This window comes from Olea europaea, unplaced genomic scaffold, assembly GCF_002742605.1.
Source record: "Olea europaea var. sylvestris unplaced genomic scaffold, O_europaea_v1 scaffold2058, whole genome shotgun sequence".
Taxonomy (NCBI): Eukaryota; Viridiplantae; Streptophyta; class Magnoliopsida; order Lamiales; family Oleaceae; genus Olea; species Olea europaea.
Window position 1 is genome coordinate 60468 of NW_019238494.1, and position 7322 is coordinate 67789.

Sequence of the window (7322 nt, forward strand, 5' to 3'; positions counted from 1 at the left end):
AAAAAAAAAAAAAAACTTAAAATCATACACTCAATGGCCAGCGTGCAAGTTCCTCAATTAATATTAAATTCCGGCCATTCAATTCGCCTAGTGGGCTTTGGAAGAGCAGCATATCCTCTGCCACCACCAGAGGTCCAAAGCAACTAACATCCATCTTCATGGATGCAATTGAGGAAGGATACTGCCACTGTGACACGACAGCAGTCTATGGGACGGAGGAGTGCGTCGGTCAAATGGTGGCTGGGGCACTAGACCGTGGCCTCATCAAGAGTCGTGACACAGTGTTTGTTACTTCTAAGTTATGGACAAAAGATACTCATCCTGATCTTGTTTTGCCTGCGTACCCGTAAATATGGGAAAAATATCGAGTATAGCAAACGTATTTGTTAATAAATTTATACGGAGTAGTATCATTTAACACCACTGGTGTTAAACACTTGTCTATGCGGCAACTGTATAGCATTAAATAATGATTCACTTCAATGCATTGTCACATGATTCATTTAATTGAACCTATAAAGTGTGATCACCTAAACTGATGTTAGATAGTATTATTATTTTATGTGTTGCTATTCGAGGATGATTTACTATATTCGTACCGTTGGAAATTAATTAAGCAATAAATGGGAACACAAGTAGGAAGAAGAGACCAGAAAATTGAGGCTTTGAAAAGTTGGATAAATCCCTCTCGCTCTTGAGATTAATTATAGATAGATGGTTAAGGAAGCTTCGAACACTTAAATTTTTTGAAATTGGGACTATGTTTGCTTAAGTTAAAAAGTTTATTAAAATCAAAGTATAACAATAAATTTTAATCACATATTTCATGGAATCCACAACTGTTAAACAGACGTTCCATCAATTTCTTTTTAAAATCTAGTAAAAATCCGATTTTTTATTTAAACCCAGGGGCTAAGTTGTATCTTGGGGGAAGATGTATATTAATCTCATAGTACTAAAAATAATCCCCCAATACACTATATAGTTAAGCTCCTCTGTGGTAGAGATTTTTTAGAATAGATTTTGTGAAAAGTAATTTTTTTAGAGAATGTGTGGTTAAATATTAGGAAAAAAATTATGAATCAATTTGCAAGATTATTTTATTAGAAGAATGTGTGATTCGTTTAGAAATGGTACCAAATGGGGGCTAAGCATCACATCAACACAATATTTCGTCCTTATTTGGTATTAATTAAAATGTCGATTATATATATATATCAATCATTAATTTTAAAAACACATTCCATGGTACCTATAATTTTTCAACAATACATTTCATCAACTTTTATCAAAATTTACTAAAAATTTGATTTTAATCCCCATCAAACGAGAGCGACATAAGGCATGAATAGATGACGAGAAGGTGCAAGTTGTTCCACTAAAGAATTAAAATCTTTGCCTGCTGGGGCTTTCGTTTGAGAAGACTAAAGCTTTGAACATAGAATCCACTCTGTTTTCTGCAACAAATTGAGCACACAAGTTTTAATCCCAGCAAATCATCTCCCAACTTTTTGATTTAGCCATCTCTTGTTTATTTGAACAAAATACAACAATCTTCCACTTGTTCAAATACAGATAATCTCATAATTAACAGTATTCTGATAATATATCTTTCAATTTTAACATTACCTTAGTGTAAGCATCACAAACATTTGTGTATCTAAAAGTTTTGAACTAGTTATTACTTATGACAATATAAGTGACAGCACACACACATGAATACTCTAATGTTCTTATGTTACACATTGTTCACATTTAGTGCATTTTATGACCTTCGCTTATCTTGATTTATGTCACCATCTTGAAATTCTTCAAATATTTTTGTAGCATTTGAGACCTCATTAAGAGTTTATAAAACTCAACCTTTTCGACTAAGAACGAGCACTACTTATCTAGTATTGGGTATTTCAAACCTGGTGCTACAAAATATCCACCTAGAATGACTTGTTTACCTTTTGAGCCAAAAATTACCCAATCGTAATATTAGGCAGAATTTCCATCTTTGATGAGTTTTTAACAAAGGAGTTTTAAACTCCTCCTCATAGTTTATCTTCACTAATCCTTTTGTAAAAGGCTAAGAATCTAAGGGTCCGTTTGATTGCGAAGATGAAATTGAATTGAATTGAAAACGAATTTCAGAGAATTGAATTGTCTAGAAATTGTTTTCCTGAGAATTGTAAATTATTGTGTTTGACAGGGATAATTTTTCATGTGGAAAATGTTGAAATAAAACATGAAAATTGTCAATTAAAGAGATATATTTTATTGGTATGGGGGATGAAATTTGTTTCCATTGCCAAAAAAAAAATTCAAGAAAATCATCTATCTTTTGATATTCGTTTGACTTTATTTTACATGAAAATTGTCATTTAAAGGAAAATATATTTTTTTGCAATAATTCTTAGAATTTGTTTCCATTGCTAACAAAAAAAAAAAAATGCTACAGTAACCGAGAATTCCAATTCTCACCATTTTGGTAAGAATTGGAATTCAAGAAAAATATGGATATTAGCTTAGGTGGCATAAAAGGTGGAATTCGAATTTTAGAGAAAATATCTCCAATCAAACAACAAAAAATTGAAAAAATGGAATTTGATTTCCATTTTCTATGGAATTGGGGTGCAATCAAACATAGCCTAACTTCTCACTAGACTTTCACGTGTGAGAAAATGATTCCTCAATTCTTTAATTTTACCGTACACTTTTATCTTATACTTATATGTAATAATTTTAAATTTCTCGTGTCATATCTGATTAATTGTTTCAATTGAAAATGTGACACAGAAAAAATTTCACTTCTCTTCTCTATATTTGTCATTAACATATGTTACAGGAAAAAAAAAATATGTAATCAACAATTAGCATATTGAATAAACACCCAGTTGGCAATCCTAATTTAACTACTTTAGATTTATGATTGCCATCTTAAAAAACATCCTTGTAAAAATAACTTTGTACGATTACTTTCTCTTGAGAATATAATCTACTACTATACTGTAAAACCGGGGTTAGATCCAAATTTTGATTGAGAAAGTAATTTACAAATAACAATGCTACCCATCAAATCCTAGGGTAGAATATGTAACCTATCTTTAGTTTTTGTAGAAGGGTTTTTTAAGGAAGCTATTTTATGATAATTTATCCCTTTGCATAGAATTCATCATATGCACAGGGCTGGTCCTGTGATCGTTGGGGCCCGAGACGAAGTCCATAAATTGGCATCCTGACGAAATTAACTTAAATGCAAAATTCAACGGTATATTTTGCATCATATTACTAACTTAAAACTTAACATTAAAATAACAAACAAATATATTATTTCAATGGTATAATATGCAACCTAATGTCCAATGATTAACCTAAAAGACAATTATGAAATATCTCAATCATCTTCCAATTAGAGTTTTCAATATAATTACTACGTACGCCTATGCAATTATTGATCATATAATAACCAACCATATAAGCCGACGAGACCACCATTATATAAGCCAACAAGGCTTCAAACATTTCCAACATATTCAATAACTAGCTAGGGCAAGTCATTGCTGAATTGAGAAGTAAAATTTCGATGAAAATTATGGAATCACACCCTTGAAAATTCTACCGTCAAAATTCATAAGCCTGAAATAAAAATTTCATCATTACACAATGCCCTATTGTCTTATGCCAATCAGTTACGCTAAATAGTAAATAGATACCGAATATGATCAAGGTTCAAGTTGGACACACATTCTTGGATCAAGATATGTTGAACAAATTCCCATTTTCCATTTTGCACATCCAATAACATTTTTGATTATTTACGCAAAAAATTGAGCATTACAAATTTACAGAAACAATACAAAATAAAAATGACATACAGACTCTAGAGCTGTCCCAAAAAAATTTGTGACCTTGTCTTGATGAAATTAAAATGGATCGTCGGTCGCATTGTCACATGCATGAGAAAAACGAATGAAAAACCAACTTTGCCTTTAACTCTCTAAACCCTTAAAAAGAGGGGAGGGAGGGGGGGGGAGCAAAAATAGGCCCACTTTGGTTTTGGGCTTGAGACGTAGGTCTCAAATGCCTCGGCCCAAGACCGGCTATACATATGCAGTCAAAATAGTATTATTCTTATTATTTTAACATTTACAATGCCTGTAAGAAACAACTACCGATCTGGGAACACCAAATCCACGTGTAATATTTTTGAAATACAATTGGGCCAATCAATCGTATTCAAATACGGGGCAGTGGAGGAATCAAAATTATAATTTATTCCATGAAATTCCAAGAATATGGAAAACTTGATTATTTTTAGAAAATAGTAGATAGAAACAACGCTTGTAAGGAGTCCTATTAAAACTAAGGAATATAGGTCTGCCTGTCATCCGGGAATAGTGAAGGAATCAAATTATAATGTGATTCCATGAAATACCAAGAATATGGAATGTCTGGGCATTAGTTATTGTTAACGTTGATAGAAAAGGCTACTTGAAATCTACTGAGGGCCCAAAAAAATGAAGAAAACTGAAGATTAATATAGAGAGAGGGAGAGAGAGAAAAAATCCCTTATAGAAAATTGTAGATGCCAACTCTACACATCTTGTAAATATTCCTAAGATTTTGTACAACCTTTCCACTTCCACAAAAAATACAGATTGTTCATTTTAACAATGTTGAAAAAGTTAGAAGCAAGGAGTTGATGACATGCAGGATGAGAAGAATGGATCGTTTGAATTTATGGCAGAGGCAACCTCCCTCATCCATGTTAGTTTCTGAGGTGTATCTTTGATAATATTTTTCCTAAATATCCTCAGTCAACATATAATCCAGACACAGCGTAATCAAGTTCCAAAGCATCTCTATCTTATATAAGAAGTTTTAAATTTTTATTTATTTGCTAGGAAGATGGGGCTAGAATATGTGGATCTTTATCTCATACATTGGCCAATAAGGATCAAGCAGAGAGTGCTGACCGTTACAAACTTAGGGGGTGTTTGAGATGCATTTTGGAATAGTAACTTGATGGGAAGTGTGTAGTTGAAAAATAATGAAAAGTTTTTTTAATTTACGTGTAATATTATTTTAATAAAGAATGTGTGGTTGAAAAGAAGAGAGAAAAAAATACATTTTAAAAAAAAAGGTACCAAACGGGGGCTTACTTTAGCTTGCTCTTCCACAGCCATTATAATGAGAAATTTGGATAAAATGTATTTTGAAGCAGTAGTTTTTGAGAGAATGCGAGGTTAAAAAAAATGATTTATGTGTAAAATTACTTATTGAAGAACATGTGGTTGAAAAGAAAAAAGAGAAAAATGTACTAAAATTTTAAACAGAATCAAACAAGTGTTAAAGAAGACATACTTGATTTTGATATAAATGAAACTTGGAAGGCTATGGAAGATTGCTGTAAATTAGGTTTAGTGTCAGCAATTACAGTTGTGCAAAACTCTCGAAACTTCTCGGAAACGCCACCATCCCTCCTGCTGTTAATCAGATAATTATTTAATTAATTTGTTCTTACAAGCAATACTGTGGAGATATGAGGCACAATGATGTTGATGATTTGGATGCTGACTGGATTGTTTGGTTGATCACTTGACTAGATTATTTGTTATTGTTGACCCTCCCTTGCAATTTAAAAAAACGCGTTTCTTTGAAATTCGTTTCCTTTAGTGGGTTCTTTGATGCATGAGATCATGCCAAGTGTCACCATAATGAACGTTGAATGGCTGACTTTCTGGTGATTTCTTATATGCTCTTTCGTCTACCTAGGGTTGGATGGATGGAATTCAGTATTCACTTTCTCTCCGCCTCTCAAAATTCTTGTCTTTCTCACCTTCTTCGTGCACTCCTTGAGTGATTTGTAATCTTGATTGAGTCATATGTTGTTATGTGCACTTTGATGTATAAATTGAGAGGTTATATGATGTATGGGTGATACATCTTGAGTGCCTTAGCATTGTATATTTAGACGATTTTTGTGGTTTCGATTATTTAATCCAAGTGATTTCTTTCGGTGGTGGAAGCACAAAAGGGGATTAGGAACTTTGTTCTGAACCTTTTGTCATAGGGCTAAAATCTCATGTTCTTCGTTTAATTTTGCTTGTATTTCTGTTTATTTTGCACACTTTGTTGGTAAAATTTTCTGATCAATTGAACCTAGTCTTAACAAATACTTTTCAATCTCTAGTAACGTGATTTGATTTTTGCAGGTTGAAATGAATGTTTCCTAGAAGCAAGAAAAATTGCTTCAGTTCTGTAAAGAAAAAACATTCATGTTTGTGGATGGTCTCTACTGGGAGCAAATGGGTCTGTTAGGGGCAACCATCGAGTGATGCATAGCCCGATTCTGAAAGATATTGCAGCAGCTAAAAACAAGGGTGTAGTGTTGAAGGTTAATTCAAAATTGTCATTTTAATTTTCAGTTTAGTCCAGTTTGAATGAGTCAGAAATGATTATTTAATTTCAAGTATTTTCTCCGTTTTTTCTGGTTTTCAGTCAAAGTCAGTACAAATTAGTGGCAATAAATTAGATGTTAGTTGAGGATTTTTAGCTTTTTTCAGTTTGTATGTAAGCCTATAAATAGGCATTCACGTTTCTGGAATAAATGAACAAGAAAATCAGCATTTTTCTCTGTTCTCTGCATAATCTCTATTTATTTGTCTTTAGTTCTCTAAATCTCCAACATTTGTGGTATTAGAGCCTTGTTCTTTCATAACTGGGTGTGGAACTCATGGCAACTAATGGCAATGTCATGAATGTTTCTCAACCTTCCATTCCAGTCTTCAAAGGACAATGCTATGAATTCTGGAGCATTAAAATGAAGACTTTGTTTAAGTCAAGATCTTTGGGACTTGGTTGAGAATGGATATCCTGATCCAGATGAAGAGACCAGGTTGAAATAAAATAAGAAGAAGGACTCTAAGGCATTATTCTTCATTCAACAAGCAGTTCATGAGAGTATTTTCTCAAAAATTGCAGTAACGGCTACAGCAAAAGAAGCTTGGATAATATTGCAGAAGGTGTTCCAAAGTTCTGAGAAGGTAATCACAATGAAACTTCAATCTCTTCGTCGTGATTTTAGAACCTTACATATGAAAAGTGGAGAATCTGTACATGATTTCCTTTCTAAAGTTTCTGCAATTGCAAACCAAATGAGATCCTTTGGAGAGGAAATTACTGATCAAACCATAGTTGCAAAAGTCTTGGGAAGTCTGGCTCCAAAGTTTGATCATGTAGTTGTAGCCATTGAAGAGTCCAAAGATTTATCTATGTATTCATTTGATGAATTAATGGGCACTTTGTACTCTCATGAAGAAAGAATGAATAAA

General features: G+C 32.8%; 1 pseudogene; it reads left to right on the top strand.

Moving 5' to 3' along the window:
* The first annotated feature begins 29 nt into the window (after window positions 1–29).
* Window positions 30–4989, top strand: LOC111379905 (annotated as a pseudogene).
* Window positions 4990–7322: the final 2333 nt, after the last annotated feature.